General features: G+C 36.6%; 12 non-coding genes across 12 annotated transcripts; all 12 read right to left on the bottom strand.

Moving 5' to 3' along the window:
• Window positions 1-451: 451 nt before the first annotated feature.
• On the bottom strand, window positions 452-523 carry TRNAM-CAU (transfer RNA methionine (anticodon CAU)). The gene has a single exon. It is a non-coding gene; the product is annotated as a tRNA-Met (tRNA).
• A 1095-nt stretch (window positions 524-1618) lies between these two features.
• On the bottom strand, window positions 1619-1690 carry TRNAM-CAU (transfer RNA methionine (anticodon CAU)). Its single transcript has one exon. It is a non-coding gene; the product is annotated as a tRNA-Met (tRNA).
• Window positions 1691-3952: 2262 nt separating this feature from the next.
• Window positions 3953-4024, bottom strand: TRNAM-CAU (transfer RNA methionine (anticodon CAU)). The gene has a single exon. It is a non-coding gene; the product is annotated as a tRNA-Met (tRNA).
• A 2262-nt stretch (window positions 4025-6286) lies between these two features.
• TRNAM-CAU (transfer RNA methionine (anticodon CAU)) lies at window positions 6287-6358 on the bottom strand. Its single transcript has one exon. It is a non-coding gene; the product is annotated as a tRNA-Met (tRNA).
• Window positions 6359-7453: 1095 nt separating this feature from the next.
• Window positions 7454-7525, bottom strand: TRNAM-CAU (transfer RNA methionine (anticodon CAU)). The gene has a single exon. It is a non-coding gene; the product is annotated as a tRNA-Met (tRNA).
• A 1094-nt stretch (window positions 7526-8619) lies between these two features.
• TRNAM-CAU (transfer RNA methionine (anticodon CAU)) lies at window positions 8620-8691 on the bottom strand. Its single transcript has one exon. It is a non-coding gene; the product is annotated as a tRNA-Met (tRNA).
• A 2261-nt stretch (window positions 8692-10952) lies between these two features.
• On the bottom strand, window positions 10953-11024 carry TRNAM-CAU (transfer RNA methionine (anticodon CAU)). Its single transcript has one exon. It is a non-coding gene; the product is annotated as a tRNA-Met (tRNA).
• A 1095-nt stretch (window positions 11025-12119) lies between these two features.
• Window positions 12120-12191, bottom strand: TRNAM-CAU (transfer RNA methionine (anticodon CAU)). The gene has a single exon. It is a non-coding gene; the product is annotated as a tRNA-Met (tRNA).
• Window positions 12192-13286: 1095 nt separating this feature from the next.
• TRNAM-CAU (transfer RNA methionine (anticodon CAU)) lies at window positions 13287-13358 on the bottom strand. The gene has a single exon. It is a non-coding gene; the product is annotated as a tRNA-Met (tRNA).
• A 1095-nt stretch (window positions 13359-14453) lies between these two features.
• Window positions 14454-14525, bottom strand: TRNAM-CAU (transfer RNA methionine (anticodon CAU)). The gene has a single exon. It is a non-coding gene; the product is annotated as a tRNA-Met (tRNA).
• A 1095-nt stretch (window positions 14526-15620) lies between these two features.
• TRNAM-CAU (transfer RNA methionine (anticodon CAU)) lies at window positions 15621-15692 on the bottom strand. The gene has a single exon. It is a non-coding gene; the product is annotated as a tRNA-Met (tRNA).
• A 1095-nt stretch (window positions 15693-16787) lies between these two features.
• On the bottom strand, window positions 16788-16859 carry TRNAM-CAU (transfer RNA methionine (anticodon CAU)). Its single transcript has one exon. It is a non-coding gene; the product is annotated as a tRNA-Met (tRNA).
• Window positions 16860-18022: the final 1163 nt, after the last annotated feature.

The following is an 18022-nucleotide window of genomic DNA, read 5'->3' as shown; positions in this document are numbered from 1 at the left end:
GAAATAATACAGGTTGACACCAGGAAACATAAACCTCACTGCATCCTTGCTGCTTTCTCAAGTGGGAATCTGTTTAATGTGAAAACCAGGTGATATCTAATCAGCACACAGGTAAGAAGTTAAGAAAATCTTTCTTTAAGGGTGAAGATGTTTCTCACAAAATCGTTGCCCCAATGCATCATTGAAATTCAAGCTGGAAAGATGATTTTGAAATATCAATTGTACATTTTGCATTGCTCTTCTGGTGACAATGTAGCTTATTTTTGTCAATTACCATTTCAGTAATAGGGTAAAGAAAATTAAGTGGATTTCTGAAAGAAAACAATGCTGTCAATATACTATTAAAACAAATTAAAATGTTAAAAGTTATTGTACTTTAAGTAAAAATAAAAGAGTCAAAATATCAATCCCAGTTTTGGAAGAATTTAATTAACCAAAAAATAAGTGCACATAGCAGAGGATGGTTTCGATCCATCGACCTCTGGGTTATGGGCCCAGCACGCTTCCGCTGCGCCACTCTGCTGCTCATGTTAGTGTCAGAGATCCTGAAGTACTCACTCATCATGTGAAAGTACCAATGTGTTTCTTCGTTGGTCAATGGAAGAAAAATCTTGCAAAACTCTCCAGATTATTGCCTTTTTAACCTTTTTCTAGGAAACTTTCTAGATGAATGCTTTTTAGCCTTTGTCAGTACATGCTTTTGCAAGCTGTCTCTGTGGCGCAATCGGTAACCGCATTCGGCTGTTAACCTAAAGGTTGGTGGTTCAATCCCACCCAGGGATGTTGTTGACCGTGTGATCAAATTTTGGTGATCTTTAAGTAGACAAGTCAAAATTTCAAACCACCTCTTATAGTGTAAGGTACCTGGCCTTCTCTGATGCAATCAGAGTCAGATTTTATTAAGTCATTTTATAAAAAACAGGAAGCACAATTTAGCATGGGGTTGCAGAGAAAAAAAATTATGCAGGCAGAGAAATCCAATTGAGTGATTAATCAGCTCTCCATTTTATGGCTTTATTTTTATGCTAACACATTTGCTCTCTGAAAAGTGTCCACAAAGCCAAGTCTCTGATTAACACCTTTGTAGGAATGGTTTTTCACCTATTACTGATTAAAACTTGCTTCATTGGAAAGGCAGCAAGATGCATCCTCATTACAATGTCCACTGAAATAATACAGGTTGACACCAGGAAACATAAACCTCACTGCATCCTTGCTGCTTTCTCAAGTGGGAATCTGTTTAATGTGAAAACCAGGTGATATCTAATCAGCACACAGGTAAGAAGTTAAGAAAATCTTTCTTTAAGGGTGAAGATGTTTCTCACAAAATCGTTGCCCCAATGCATCATTGAAATTCAAGCTGGAAAGATGATTTTGAAATATCAATTGTACATTTTGCATTGCTCTTCTGGTGACAATGTAGCTTGTTTTTGTCAATTACCATTTCAGTAATAGGGTAAAGAAAATTAAGTGGATTTCTGAAAGAAAACAATGCTGTCAATATACTATTAAAACAAATTAAAATGTTAAAAGTTATTGTACTTTAGGTAAAAATAAAAGAGTCAAAATATCAATCCCAGTTTTGGAAGAATTTAATTAACAAAAAAATAAGTGCACATAGCAGAGGATGGTTTCGATCCATCGACCTCTGGGTTATGGGCCCAGCACGCTTCCGCTGCGCCACTCTGCTGCTCATGTAAGTTTAAGAGATCCTGAAGTACTCCTTCATTATGTAAAAGTACCAATGTGTTTCTTCATTGGTCAATGGAAGAAAAATCTTGCAAAACTCTCCAGATTATTGCCTTTTTAACCTTTTTCTAGGAGACTTTCTAGATGAATGCTTTTTAGCCTTTGTCAGTACAAGCTTTTGCAAGCTGTCTCTGTGGTGCAATCTGTTAGCGCGTTCGGCTGTTAACCTAAAGGTTGGTGGTTCAATCCCACCCAGGAATGTTATTGACCGTGTGATCAAATTTTGGTGATCTTTAAGTAGACAAGTCAAAATTTCAAACCACCTCTTATAGTGTAGGGTATCTGGCCTTCTCTGATGCAACCAGAGTCAGATTTGATTAAGTCATTTTATAAAAAACAGGAAGCACAATTTAGCATGGGGTTGCAGAGAAAAAAAATTATGCAGGCAGAGAAATCCAATTGAGTGATTAATCAGCTCTCCATTTTATGGCTTTATTTTTATGCTAACACATTTGCTCTCTGAAAAGTGTCCACAAAGCCAAGTCTCTGATTAACACCTTTGTAGGAATGGTTTTTCACCTATTACTGATTAAAACTTGCTTCATTGGAAAGGCAGCAAGATGCATCCTCATTACAATGTCCACTGAAATAATACAGGTTGACACCAGGAAACATAAACCTCACTGCATCCTTGCTGCTTTCTCAAGTGGGAATCTGTTTAATGTGAAAACCAGGTGATATCTAATCAGCACACAGGTAAGAAGTTAAGAAAATCTTTCTTTAAGGGTGAAGATGTTTCTCACAAAATCGTTGCCCCAATGCATCATTGAAATTCAAGCTGGAAAGATGATTTTGAAATATCAATTGTACATTTTGCATTGCTCTTCTGGTGACAATGTAGCTTGTTTTTGTCAATTACCATTTCAGTAATAGGGTAAAGAAAATTAAGTGGATTTCTGAAAGAAAACAATGCTGTCAATATACTATTAAAACAAATTAAAATGTTAAAAGTTACTGTACTTTAGGTAAAAATAAAAGAGTCAAAATATCAATCCCAGTTTTGGAAGAATTTAATTAACAAAAAAATAAGTGCACATAGCAGAGGATGGTTTCGATCCATCGACCTCTTGGTTATGGGCCCAGCACGCTTCCGCTGCGCCACTCTGCTGCTCATGTAAGTTTAAGAGATCCTGAAGTACTCCTTCATCATGTAAAAGTACCAATGTGTTTCTTCATTGGTCAATGGAAGAAAAATCTTGCAAAACTCTCCAGATTATTGCCTTTTTAACCTTTTTCTAGGAAACTTTCTAGATGAATGCTTTTTAGCCTTTGTCAGTACAAGCTTTTGCAAGCTGTCTCTGTGATGCAATCTGTTAGCGCGTTCGGCTGTTAACCGAAAGGATGGTGGTTTAATCCCACCCAGGGACGTAATTGACCGTGTGATCAAATTTTGGTGATCTTTAAGTAGACAAGTCAAAATTTCAAACCACCTCTTATAGTGTAGGGTATCTGGCCTTCTCTGATGCAATCAGAGTCAGATTTGATTAAGTCATTTTATAAAAAACAGGAAGCACAATTTAGCATGGGGATGCAGAGAAAAAAAATTATGCAGGCAGAGAAATCCAATTGAGTGATTAATCAGCTCTCCATTTTATGGCTTTATTTTTATGCTAACACATTTGCTCTCTGAAAAGTGTCCACAAAGCCAAGTCTCTGATTAACACCTTTGTAGGAATGGTTTTTCACCTATTACTGATTAAAACTTGCTTCATTGGAAAGGCAGCAAGATGCATCCTCATTACAATGTCCACTGAAATAATACAGGTTGACACCAGGAAACATAAACCTCACTGCATCCTTGCTGCTTTCTCAAGTGGGAATCTGTTTAATGTGAAAGCCAGGTGATATCTAATCAGCACACAGGTAAGAAGTTAAGAAAATCTTTCTTTAAGGGTGAAGATGTTTCTCACAAAATCGTTGCCCCAATGCATCATTGAAATTCAAGATGGAAAGATGATTTTGAAATATCAATTGTACATTTTGCATTGCTCTTCTGGTGACAATATAGCTTGTTTTTGTCAATTACCATTTCAGTAATAGGGTAAAGAAAATTAAGTGGATTTCTGAAAGAAAACAATGCTGTCAATATACTATTAAAACAAATTAAAATGTTAAAAGTTATTGTACTTTAAGTAAAAATAAAAGAGTCAAAATATCAATCCCAGTTTTGGAAGAATTTAATTAACCAAAAAATAAGTGCACATAGCAGAGGATGGTTTCGATCCATCGACCTCTGGGTTATGGGCCCAGCACGCTTCCGCTGCGCCACTCTGCTGCTCATGTTAGTGTCAGAGATCCTGAAGTACTTACTCATTATGTGAAAGTACCAATGTGTTTCTTCGTTGGTCAATGGAAGAAAAATCTTGCAAAACTCTCCAGATTATTGCCTTTTTAACCTTTTTCTAGGAAACTTTCTAGATGAATGCTTTTTAGCCTTTGTCAGTACATGCTTTTGCAAGCTGTCTCTGTGGTGCAATCGGTAAGCGCATTCGGCTGTTAACCTAAAGGTTGGTGGTTCAATCCCACCCAGGAATGTTATTGACCGTGTGATCAAATTTTGGTGATCTTTAAGTAGACAAGTCAAAATTTCAAACCACCTCTTATAGTGTAGGGTACCTGGCCTTCTCTGATGCAATCAGAGTCAGATTTGATGAAGTCATTTTATAAAAAACAGAAAGCACAATTTAGCATGGGGTTGCAGAGAAAAAAAATTATGCAGGCAGAGAAATCCAATTGAGTGATTAATCAGCTCTCCATTTTATGGCTTTATTTTTATGCTAACACATTTGCTCTCTGAAAAGTGTCCACAAAGCCAAGTCTCTGATTAACACCTTTGTAGGAATGGTTTTTCACCTATTACTGATTAAAACTTGCTTCATTGGAAAGGCAGCAAGATGCATCCTCATTACAATGTCCACTGAAATAATACAGGTTGACACCAGGAAACATAAACCTAACTGCATCCTTGCTGCTTTCTCAAGTGGGAATCTGTTTAATGTGAAAACCAGGTGATATCTAATCAGCACACAGGTAAGAAGTTAAGAAAATCTTTCTTTAAGGGTGAAGATGTTTCTCACAAAATCGTTGCCCCAATGCATCATTGAAATTCAAGCTGGAAAGATGATTTTGAAATATCAATTGTACATTTTGCATTGCTCTTCTGGTGACAATGTAGCTTGTTTTTGTCAATTACCATTTCAGTAATACGGTAAAGAAAATTAAGTGGATTTCTGAAAGAAAACAATGCTGTCAATATACTATTAAAACAAATTAAAATGTTAAAAGTTACTGTACTTTAGGTAAAAATAAAAGAGTCAAAATATCAATCCCAGTTTTGGAAGAATTTAATTAACAAAAAAATAAGTGCACATAGCAGAGGATGGTTTCAATCCATCGACCTCTGGGTTATGGGCCCAGCACGCTTCCGCTGCGCCACTCTGCTGCTCATGTAAGTTTAAGAGATCCTGAAGTACTCCTTCATCATGTAAAAGTACCAATGTGTTTCTTCATTGGTCAATGGAAGAAAAATCTTGCAAAACTCTCCAGATTATTGCCTTTTTAACCTTTTTCTAGGAAACTTTCTAGATGAATGCTTTTTAGCCTTTGTCAGTACATGCTTTTGCAAGCTGTCTCTGTGGTGCAATCGGTAAGCGCATTCGGCTGTTAACCTAAAGGTTGGTGGTTCAATCCCACCCAGGAATGTTATTGACCGTGTGATCAAATTTTGGTGATCTTTAAGTAGACAAGTCAAAATTTCAAACCACCTCTTATAGTGTAGGGTACCTGGCCTTCTCTGATGCAATCAGAGTCAGATTTGATGAAGTCATTTTATAAAAAACAGAAAGCACAATTTAGCATGGGGTTGCAGAGAAAAAAAATTATGCAGGCAGAGAAATCCAATTGAGTGATTAATCAGCTCTCCATTTTATGGCTTTATTTTTATGCTAACACATTTGCTCTCTGAAAAGTGTCCACAAAGCCAAGTCTCTGATTAACACCTTTGTAGGAATGGTTTTTCACCTATTACTGATTAAAACTTGCTTCATTGGAAAGGCAGCAAGATGCATCCTCATTACAATGTCCACTGAAATAATACAGGTTGACACCAGGAAACATAAACCTCACTGCATCCTTGCTGCTTTCTCAAGTGGGAATCTGTTTAATGTGAAAACCAGGTGATATCTAATCAGCACACAGGTAAGAAGTTAAGAAAATCTTTCTTTAAGGGTGAAGATGTTTCTCACAAAATCGTTGCCCCAATGCATCATTGAAATTCAAGATGGAAAGATGATTTTGAAATATCAATTGTACATTTTGCATTGCTCTTCTGGTGACAATATAGCTTGTTTTTGTCAATTACCATTTCAGTAATAGGGTAAAGAAAATTAAGTGGATTTCTGAAAGAAAACAATGCTGTCAATATACTATTAAAACAAATTAAAATGTTAAAAGTTATTGTACTTTAAGTAAAAATAAAAGAGTCAAAATATCAATCCCAGTTTTGGAAGAATTTAATTAACCAAAAAATAAGTGCACATAGCAGAGGATGGTTTCGATCCATCGACCTCTGGGTTATGGGCCCAGCACGCTTCCGCTGCGCCACTCTGCTGCTCATGTTAGTGTCAGAGATCCTGAAGTACTTACTCATTATGTGAAAGTACCAATGTGTTTCTTCGTTGGTCAATGGAAGAAAAATCTTGCAAAACTCTCCAGATTATTGCCTTTTTAACCTTTTTCTAGGAAACTTTCTAGATGAATGCTTTTTAGCCTTTGTCAGTACATGCTTTTGCAAGCTGTCTCTGTGGTGCAATCGGTAAGCGCATTCGGCTGTTAACCTAAAGGTTGGTGGTTCAATCCCACCCAGGGATGTTATTGACCGTGTGATCAAATTTTGGTGATCTTTAAGTAGACAAGTCAAAATTTCAAACCACCTCTTATAGTGTAGGGTATCTGACCTTCTCTGATGCAATCAGAGTCAGATTTGATGAAGTCATTTTATAAAAAACAGAAAGCACAATTTAGCATGGGGTTGCAGAGAAAAAAAATTATGCAGGCAGAGAAATCCAATTGAGTGATTAATCAGCTCTCCATTTTATGGCTTTATTTTTATGCTAACACATTTGCTCTCTGAAAAGTGTCCACAAAGCCAAGTCTCTGATTAACACCTTTGTAGGAATGGTTTTTCACCTATTACTGATTAAAACTTGCTTCATTGGAAAGGCAGCAAGATGCATCCTCATTACAATGTCCACTGAAATAATACAGGTTGACACCAGGAAACATAAACCTCACTGCATCCTTGCTGCTTTCTCAAGTGGGAATCTGTTTAATGTGAAAACCAGGTGATATCTAATCAGCACACAGGTAAGAAGTTAAGAAAATCTTTCTTTAAGGGTGAAGATGTTTCTCACAAAATCGTTGCCCCAATGCATCATTGAAATTCAAGCTGGAAAGATGATTTTGAAATATCAATTGTACATTTTGCATTGCTCTTCTGGTGACAATGTAGCTTGTTTTTGTCAATTACCCTTTCAGTAATAGGGTAAAGAAAATTAAGTGGATTTCTGAAAGAAAACAATGCTGTCAATATGCTATTAAAACAAATTAAAATGTTAAAAGTTATTGTACTTTAGGTAAAAATAAAAGAGTCAAAATATCAATCCCAGTTTTGGAAGAATTTAATTAACAAAAAAATAAGTACACATAGCAGAGGATGGTTTCGATCCATCGACCTCTGGGTTATGGGCCCAGCACGCTTCCGCTGCGCCACTCTGCTGCTCATGTAAGTTTAAGAGATCCTGAAGTACTCCTTCATCATGTGAAAGTACCAATGTGTTTCTTCATTGGTCAATGGAAGAAAAATCTTGCAAAACTCTCCAGATTATTGCCTTTTTAACCTTTTTCTAGGAAACTTTCTAGATGAATGCTTTTTAGCCTTTGTCAGTACAAGCTTTTGCAAGCTGTCTCTGTGGTGCAATCTGTTAGCATGTTCGGCTGTTAACCGAAAGGTTGGTGGTTTAATCCCACCCAGGGACGTAATTGACCGTGTGATCAAATTTTGGTGATCTTTAAGTAGACAAGTCAAAATTTCAAACCACCTCTTATAGTGTAGGGTACCTGGCCTTCTCTGATGCAATCAGAGTCAGATTTGATGAAGTCAATTTATAAAAAACAGGAAGCACAATTTAGCATGGGGTTGCAGAGAAAAAAATGATGCTGGCAGAGAAATCCAATTGAGTGATTAATCAGCTCTCCATTTTATGGCTTTATTTTTATGCTAACACATTTGCTCTCTGAAAAGTGTCCACAAAGCCAAGTCTCTGATTAACACCTTTGTAGGAATGGTTTTTCACCTATTACTGATTAAAACTTGCTTCATTGGAAAGGCAGCAAGATGCATCCTCATTACAATGTCCACTGAAATAATACAGGTTGACACCAGGAAACATAAACCTAACTGCATCCTTGCTGCTTTCTCAAGTGGGAATCTGTTTAATGTGAAAACCAGGTGATATCTAATCAGCACACAGGTAAGAAGTTAAGAAAATCTTTCTTTAAGGGTGAAGATGTTTCTCACAAAATCGTTGCCCCAATGCATCATTGAAATTCAAGCTGGAAAGATGATTTTGAAATATCAATTGTACATTTTGCATTGCTCTTCTGGTGACAATGTAGCTTGTTTTTGTCAATTACCATTTCAGTAATAGGGTAAAGAAAATTAAGTGGATTTCTGAAAGAAAACAATGCTGTCAATATACTATTAAAACAAATTAAAATGTTAAAAGTTACTGTACTTTAGGTAAAAATAAAAGAGTCAAAATATCAATCCCAGTTTTGGAAGAATTTAATTAACAAAAAAATAAGTGCACGTAGCAGAGGATGGTTTCGATCCATCGACCTCTGGGTTATGGGCCCAGCACGCTTCCGCTGCGCCACTCTGCTGCTCATGTAAGTTTAAGAGATCCTGAAGTACTCCTTCATCATGTGAAAGTACCAATGTGTTTCTTCATTGGTCAATGGAAGAAAAATCTTGCAAAACTCTCCAGATTATTGCCTTTTTAACCTTTTTCTAGGAAACTTTCTAGATGAATGCTTTTTAGCCTTTGTCAGTACATGCTTTTGCAAGCTGTCTCTGTGGCGCAATCGGTAAGCGCATTCGGCTGTTAACCTAAAGGCTGGTGGTTCAATCCCACCCAGGAATGTTATTGACCGTGTGATCAAATTTTGGTGATCTTTAAGTAGACAAGTCAAAATTTCAAACCACCTCTTATAGTGTAGGGTACCTGGCCTTCTCTGATGCAATCAGAGTCAGATTTGATGAAGTCATTTTATAAAAAACAGGAAGCACAATTTAGCATGGGGTTGCAGAGAAAAAAATGATGCAGGCAGAGAAATCCAATTGAGTGATTAATCAGCTCTCCATTTTATGGCTTTATTTTTATGCTAACACATTTGCTCTCTGAAAAGTGTCCACAAAGCCAAGTCTCTGATTAACACCTTTGTAGGAATGGTTTTTCACCTATTACTGATTAAAACTTGCTTCATTGGAAAGGCAGCAAGATGCATCCTCATTACAATGTCCACTGAAATAATACAGGTTGACACCAGGAAACATAAACCTAACTGCATCCTTGCTGCTTTCTCAAGTGGGAATCTGTTTAATGTGAAAACCAGGTGATATCTAATCAGCACACAGGTAAGAAGTTAAGAAAATCTTTCTTTAAGGGTGAAGATGTTTCTCACAAAATCGTTGCCCCAATGCATCATTGAAATTCAAGCTGGAAAGATGATTTTGAAATATCAATTGTACATTTTGCATTGCTCTTCTGGTGACAATGTAGCTTGTTTTTGTCAATTACCATTTCAGTAATACGGTAAAGAAAATTAAGTGGATTTCTGAAAGAAAACAATGCTGTCAATATACTATTAAAACAAATTAAAATGTTAAAAGTTACTGTACTTTAGGTAAAAATAAAAGAGTCAAAATATCAATCCCAGTTTTGGAAGAATTTAATTAACAAAAAAATAAGTGCACATAGCAGAGGATGGTTTCGATCCATCGACCTCTGGGTTATGGGCCCAGCACGCTTCAGCTGCGCCACTCTGCTGCTCATGTTAGTGTCAGAGATCCTGGAGTACTTACTCATTATGTGAAAGTACCAATGTGTTTCTTCGTTGGTCTATGGAAGAAAAATCTTGCAAAACTCTCCAGATTATTGCCTTTTTAACCTTTTTCTAGGAAACTTTCTAGATGAATGCTTTTTAGCCTTTGTCAGTACATGCTTTTGCAAGCTGTCTCTGTGGTGCAATCTGTTAGCTCGTTCGGCTGTTAACCGAAAGGATGGTGGTTTAATCCCACCCAGGGACGTAATTGACCGTGTGATCAAATTTTGGTGATCTTTAAGTAGACAAGTCAAAATTTCAAACCACCTCTTATAGTGTAGGGTATCTGGCCTTCTCTGATGCAATCAGAGTCAGATTTGATTAAGTCATTTTATAAAAAACAGGAAGCACAATTTAGCATGGGGATGCAGAGAAAAAAAATTATGCAGGCAGAGAAATCCAATTGAGTGATTAATCAGCTCTCCATTTTATAGCTTTATTTTTATGCTAACACATTTGCTCTCTGAAAAGTGTCCACAAAGCCAAGTCTCTGATTAACACCTTTGTAGGAATGGTTTTTCGCCTATTACTGATTAAAACTTGCTTCATTGGAAAGGCAGCAAGATGCATCCTCATTACAATGTCCACTGAAATAATACAGGTTGACACCAGGAAACATAAACCTCACTGCATCCTTGCTGCTTTCTCAAGTGGGAATCTGTTTAATGTGAAAGCCAGGTGATATCTAATCAGCACACAGGTAAGAAGTTAAGAAAATCTTTCTTTAAGGGTGAAGATGTTTCTCACAAAATCGTTGCCCCAATGCATCATTGAAATTCAAGATGGAAAGATGATTTTGAAATATCAATTGTACATTTTGCATTGCTCTTCTGGTGACAATATAGCTTGTTTTTGTCAATTACCATTTCAGTAATAGGGTAAAGAAAATTAAGTGGATTTCTGAAAGAAAACAATGCTGTCAATATACTATTAAAACAAATTAAAATGTTAAAAGTTATTGTACTTTAAGTAAAAATAAAAGAGTCAAAATATCAATCCCAGTTTTGGAAGAATTTAATTAACCAAAAAATAAGTGCACATAGCAGAGGATGGTTTCGATCCATCGACCTCTGGGTTATGGGCCCAGCACGCTTCCGCTGCGCCACTCTGCTGCTCATGTTAGGGTCAGAGATCCTGAAGTACTTACTCATTATGTGAAAGTACCAATGTGTTTCTTCGTTGGTCAATGGAAGAAAAATCTTGCAAAACTCTCCAGATTATTGCCTTTTTAACCTTTTTCTAGGAAACTTTCTAGATGAATGCTTTTTAGCCTTTGTCAGTACATGCTTTTGCAAGCTGTCTCTGTGGTGCAATCGGTAAGCGCATTCGGCTGTTAACCTAAAGGTTGGTGGTTCAATCCCACCCAGGAATGTTATTGACCGTGTGATCAAATTTTGGTGATCTTTAAGTAGACAAGTCAAAATTTCAAACCACCTCTTATAGTGTAGGGTACCTTGCCTTCTCTGATGCAATCAGAGTCAGATTTGATGAAGTCATTTTATAAAAAACAGAAAGCACAATTTAGCATGGGGTTGCAGAGAAAAAAAATTATGCAGGCAGAGAAATCCAATTGAGTGATTAATCAGCTCTCCATTTTATGGCTTTATTTTTATGCTAACACATTTGCTCTCTGAAAAGTGTCCACAAAGCCAAGTCTCTGATTAACACCTTTGTAGGAATGGTTTTTCACCTATTACTGATTAAAACTTGCTTCATTGGAAAGGCAGCAAGATGCATCCTCATTACAATGTCCACTGAAATAATACAGGTTGACACCAGGAAACATAAACCTCACTGCATCCTTGCTGCTTTCTCAAGTGGGAATCTGTTTAATGTGAAAACCAGGTGATATCTAATCAGCACACAGGTAAGAAGTTAAGAAAATCTTTCTTTAAGGGTGAAGATGTTTCTCACAAAATCGTTGCCCCAATGCATCATTGAAATTCAAGCTGGAAAGATGATTTTGAAATATCAATTGTACATTTTGCATTGCTCTTCTGGTGACAATGTAGCTTGTTTTTGTCAATTACCATTTCAGTAATAGGGTAAAGAAAATTAAGTGGATTTCTGAAAGAAAGCAATGCTGTCAATATGCTATTAAAACAAATTAAAATGTTAAAAGTTATTGTACTTTAGGTAAAAATAAAAGAGTCAAAATATCAATCCCAGTTTTGGAAGAATTTAATTAACAAAAAAATAAGTGCACATAGCAGAGGATGGTTTCGATCCATCGACCTCTGGGTTATGGGCCCAGCACGCTTCCGCTGCGCCACTCTGCTGCTCATGTTAGTGTCAGAGATCCTGAAGTACTTACTCATTATGTGAAAGTACCAATGTGTTTCTTCGTTGGTCAATGGAAGAAAAATCTTGCAAAACTCTCCAGATTATTGCCTTTTTAACCTTTTTCTAGGAAACTTTCTAGATGAATGCTTTTTAGCCTTTGTCAGTACTTGCTTTTGCAAGCTGTCTCTGTGGTGCAATCGGTAAGCGCATTCGGCTGTTTACCTAAAGTTTGGTTGTTCAATCCCACCCAGGGATGTTATTGACCGTGTGATCAAATTTTGGTGATCTTTAAGTAGACAAGTCAAAATTTCAAACCACCTCTTATAGTGTAGGGTACCTGGCCTTCTCTGATGCAATCAGAGTCAGATTTGATGAAGTCATTTTATAAAAAACAGAAAGCACAATTTAGCATGGGGTTGCAGAGAAAAAAAATTATGCAGGCAGAGAAATCCAATTGAGTGATTAATCAGCTCTCCATTTTATGGCTTTATTTTTATGCTAACACATTTGCTCTCTGAAAAGTGTCCACAAAGTCAAGTCTCTGATTAACACCTTTGTAGGAATGGTATTTCACCTATTACTGATTAAAACTTGCTTCATTGGAAAGGCAGCAAGATGCATCCTCATTACAATGTCCACTGAAATAATACAGGTTGACACCAGGAAACATAAACCTCACTGCATCCTTGCTGCTTTCTCAAGTGGGAATCTGTTTAATGTGAAAACCAGGTGATATCTAATCAGCACACAGGTAAGAAGTTAAGAAAATCTTTCTTTAAGGGTGAAGATGTTTCTCACAAAATCGTTGCCCCAATGCATCATTGAATTTCAAGCTGGAAAGATGATTTTGAAATATCAATTGTACATTTTGCATTGCTCTTCTGGTGACAATGTAGCTTGTTTTTGTCAATTACCATTTCAGTAATAGGGTAAAGAAAATTAAGTGGATTTCTGAAAGAAAACAATGCTGTCAATATGCTATTAAAACAAATTAAAATGTTAAAAGTTATTGTACTTTAGGTAAAAATAAAAGAGTCAAAATATCAATCCCAGTTTTGGAAGAATTTAATTAACAAAAAAATAAGTGCACATAGCAGAGGATGGTTTCGATCCATCGACCTCTGGGTTATGGGCCCAGCACGCTTCCGCTGCGCCACTCTGCTGCTCATGTTAGGGTCAGAGATCCTGAAGTACTTACTCATTATGTGAAAGTACCAATGTGTTTCTTCGTTGGTCAATGGAAGAAAAATCTTGCAAAACTCTCCAGATTATTGCCTTTTTAACCTTTTTCTAGGAAACTTTCTAGATGAATGCTTTTTAGCCTTTGTCAGTACATGCTTTTGCAAGCTGTCTCTGTGGTGCAATCGGTAAGCGCATTCGGCTGTTAACCTAAAGGTTGGTGGTTCAATCCCACCCAGGAATGTTATTGACCGTGTGATCAAATTTTGGTGATCTTTAAGTAGACAAGTCAAAATTTCAAACCACCTCTTATAGTGTAGGGTACCTGGCCTTCTCTGATGCAATCAGAGTCAGATTTGATGAAGTCATTTTATAAAAAACAGAAAGCACAATTTAGCATGGGGTTGCAGAGAAAAAAAATTATGCAGGCAGAGAAATCCAATTGAGTGATTAATCAGCTCTCCATTTTATGGCTTTATTTTTATGCTAACACATTTGCTCTCTGAAAAGTGTCCACAAAGCCAAGTCTCTGATTAACACCTTTGTAGGAATGGTTTTTCACCTATTACTGATTAAAACTTGCTTCATTGGAAAGGCAGCAAGATGCATCCTCATTACAATGTCCACTGAAATAATACAGGTTGACACCAGGAAACATAAACCTCACTGCATCCTTGCTGCTTTCTCAAGTGGGAATCTGTTTAATGTGAAAACCAGGTGATATCTAATCAGCACACAGGTAAGAAGTTAAGAAAATCTTTCTTTAAGGGTGAAGATGTTTCTCACAAAATCGTTGCCCCAATGCATCATTGAAATTCAAGCTGGAAAGATGATTTTGAAATATCAATTGTACATTTTGCATTGCTCTTCTGGTGACAATGTAGCTTGTTTTTGTCAATTACCATTTCAGTAATAGGGTAAAGAAAATTAAGTGGATTTCTGAAAGAAAGCAATGCTGTCAATATGCTATTAAAACAAATTAAAATGTTAAAAGTTATTGTACTTTAGGTAAAAATAAAAGAGTCAAAATATCAATCCCAGTTTTGGAAGAATTTAATTAACAAAAAAATAAGTGCACATAGCAGAGGATGGTTTCGATCCATCGACCTCTGGGTTATGGGCCCAGCACGCTTCCGCTGCGCCACTCTGCTGCTCATGTTAGTGTCAGAGATCCTGAAGTACTTACTCATTATGTGAAAGTACCAATGTGTTTCTTCGTTGGTCAATGGAAGAAAAATCTTGCAAAACTCTCCAGATTATTGCCTTTTTAACCTTTTTCTAGGAAACTTTCTAGATGAATGCTTTTTAGCCTTTGTCAGTACTTGCTTTTACAAGCTGTCTCTGTGGTGCAATCGGTAAGCGCATTCGGCTGTTTACCTAAAGTTTGGTTGTTCAATCCCACCCAGGGATGTTATTGACCGTGTGATCAAATTTTGGTGATCTTTAAGTAGACAAGTCAAAATTTCAAACCACCTCTTATAGTGTAGGGTACCTGGCCTTCTCTGATGCAATCAGAGTCAGATTTGATGAAGTCATTTTATAAAAAACAGAAAGCACAATTTAGCATGGGGTTGCAGAGAAAAAAAATTATGCAGGCAGAGAAATCCAATTGAGTGATTAATCAGCTCTCCATTTTATGGCTTTATTTTTATGCTAACACATTTGCTCTCTGAAAAGTGTCCACAAAGTCAAGTCTCTGATTAACACCTTTGTAGGAATGGTATTTCACCTATTACTGATTAAAACTTGCTTCATTGGAAAGGCAGCAAGATGCATCCTCATTACAATGTCAACTGAAATAATACAGGTTGACACCAGGAAACATAAACCTCACTGCATCCTTGCTGCTTTCTCAAGTGGGAATCTGTTTAATGTGAAAACCAGGTGATATCTAATCAGCACACAGGTAAGAAGTTAAGAAAATCTTTCTTTAAGGGTGAAGATGTTTCTCACAAAATCGTTGCCCCAATGCATCATTGAATTTCAAGCTGGAAAGATGATTTTGAAATATCAATTGTACATTTTGCATTGCTCTTCTGGTGACAATGTAGCTTGTTTTTGTCAATTACCATTTCAGTAATAGGGTAAAGAAAATTAAGTGGATTTCTGAAAGAAAACAATGCTGTCAATATGCTATTAAAACAAATTAAAATGTTAAAAGTTATTGTACTTTAGGTAAAAATAAAAGAGTCAAAATATCAATCCCAGTTTTGGAAGAATTTAATTAACAAAAAAAGAAGTACACATAGCAGAGGATGGTTTCGATCCATCGACCTCTGGGTTATGGGCCCAGCACGCTTCCGCTGCGCCACTCTGCTGCTCATGTAAGTTTAAGAGATCCTGAAGTACTCCTTCATCATGTGAAAGTACCAATGTGTTTCTTCATTGGTCAATGGAAGAAAAATCTTGCAAAACTCTCCAGATTATTGCCTTTTTAACCTTTTTCTAGGAAACTTTCTAGATGAATGCTTTTTAGCCTTTGTCAGTACAAGCTTTTGCAAGCTGTCTCTGTGGTGCAATCTGTTAGCGCGTTCGGCTGTTAACCTAAAGGTTGGTGGTTCAATCCCACCCAGGAATGTTATTGACCGTGTGATCAAATTTTGGTGATCTTTAAGTAGACAAGTCAAAATTTCAAACCACCTCTTATAGTGTAGGGTATCTGGCCTTCTCTGATGCAACCAGAGTCAGATTTGATTAAGTCATTTTATAAAAAACAGGAAGCACAATTTAGCATGGGGTTGCAGAGAAAAAAAATTATGCAGGCAGAGAAATCCAATTGAGTGATTAATCAGCTCTCCATTTTATGGCTTTATTTTTATGCTAACACATTTGCTCTCTGAAAAGTGTCCACAAAGCCAAGTCTCTGATTAACACCTTTGTAGGAATGGTTTTTCACCTATTACTGATTAAAACTTGCTTCATTGGAAAGGCAGCAAGATGCATCCTCATTACAATGTCCACTGAAATAATACAGGTTGACACCAGGAAACATAAACCTCACTGCATCCTTGCTGCTTTCTCAAGTGGGAGTCTGTTTAATGTGAAAACCAGGTGATATCTAATCAGCACACAGGTAAGAAGTTAAGAAAATCTTTCTTTAAGGGTGAAGATGTTTCTCACAAAATCGTTGCCCCAATGCATCATTGAAATTCAAGCTGGAAAGATGATTTTGAAATATCAATTGTACATTTTGCATTGCTCTTCTGGTGACAATGTAGCTTGTTTTTGTCAATTACCATTTCAGTAATAGGGTAAAGAAAATTAAGTGGATTTCTGAAAGAAAACAATGCTGTCAATATACTATTGAAACAAATTAAAATGTTAAAAGTTACTGTACTTTAGGTAAAAATAAAAGAGTCAAAATATCAATCCCAGTTTTGGAAGAATTTAATTAACAAAAAAATAAGTGCACATAGCAGAGGATGGTTTCGATCCATCGACCTCTGGGTTATGGGCCCAGCACGCTTCCGCTGCGCCACTCTGCTGCTCATGTAAGTTTAAGAGATCCTGAAGTACTCCTTCATCATGTGAAAGTACCAATGTGTTTCTTCATTGGTCAATGGAAGAAAAATCTTGCAAAACTCTCCAGATTATTGCCTTTTTAACCTTTTTCTAGGAAACTTTCTAGATGAATGCTTTTTAGCCTTTGTCAGTACATGCTTTTGCAAGCTGTCTCTGTGGCGCAATCGGTAAGCGCATTCGGCTGTTAACCTAAAGGTTGGTGGTTCAATCCCACCAAGGAATGTTATTGACCGTGTGATCAAATTTTGGTGATCTTTAAGTAGACAAGTCAAAATTTCAAACCACCTCTTATAGTGTAGGGTACCTGGCCTTCTCTGATGCAATCAGATTTGATGAAGTCATTTTATAAAAAACAGGAAGCACAATTTAGCATGGGGTTGTAGAGAAAAAAATTATGCAGGCAGAGAAATCCAATTGAGTGATTAATCAGCTCTCCATGTTATGGCTTTATTTTTATGCTAACACATTTGCTCTATGAAAAGTGTCCACAAAGCCAAGTCTCTGATTAACACCTTTGTAGGAATGGTTTTTCACCTATTACTGATTAAAACTTGCTTCATTGGAAAGGCAGCAAGATGCATCCTCATTACAATGTCCACTGAAATAATACAGGTTGACACCAGGAAACATAAACCTAACTGCATCCTTGCTGCTTTTTCAAGTGGGAATCTGTTTAATGTGAAAACCAGGTGATATCTAATCAGCACACAGGTAAGAAGTTAAGAAAATCTTTCTTTAAGGGTGAAGATGTTTCTCACAAAATCGTTGCCCCAATGCATCATTGAAATTCAAGCTGGAAAGATGATTTTGAAATATCAATTGTACATTTTGCATTGCTCTTCTGGTGACAATGTAGCTTGTTTTTGTCAATTACCATTTCAGTAATAGGGTAAAGAAAATTAAGTGGATTTCTGAAAGAAAACAATGCTGTCAATATACTATTAAAACAAATTAAAATGTTAAAAGTTACTGTACTTTAGGTAAAAATAAAAGAGTCAAAATATCAATCCCAGTTTTGGAAGAATTTAATTAACAAAAAAATAAGTGCACATAGCAGAGGATGGTTTCGATCCATCGACCTCTGGGTTATGGGCCCAGCACGCTTCCGCTGCGCCACGCTGCTGCT

This window comes from Pseudophryne corroboree, chromosome 4 (genome assembly GCF_028390025.1).
Source record: "Pseudophryne corroboree isolate aPseCor3 chromosome 4, aPseCor3.hap2, whole genome shotgun sequence".
Classification (NCBI taxonomy): domain Eukaryota; kingdom Metazoa; phylum Chordata; class Amphibia; order Anura; family Myobatrachidae; genus Pseudophryne; species Pseudophryne corroboree.
Note: the sequence above shows the minus strand (reverse complement) of the source record. Positions and strands in the feature narration are given on the sequence as shown.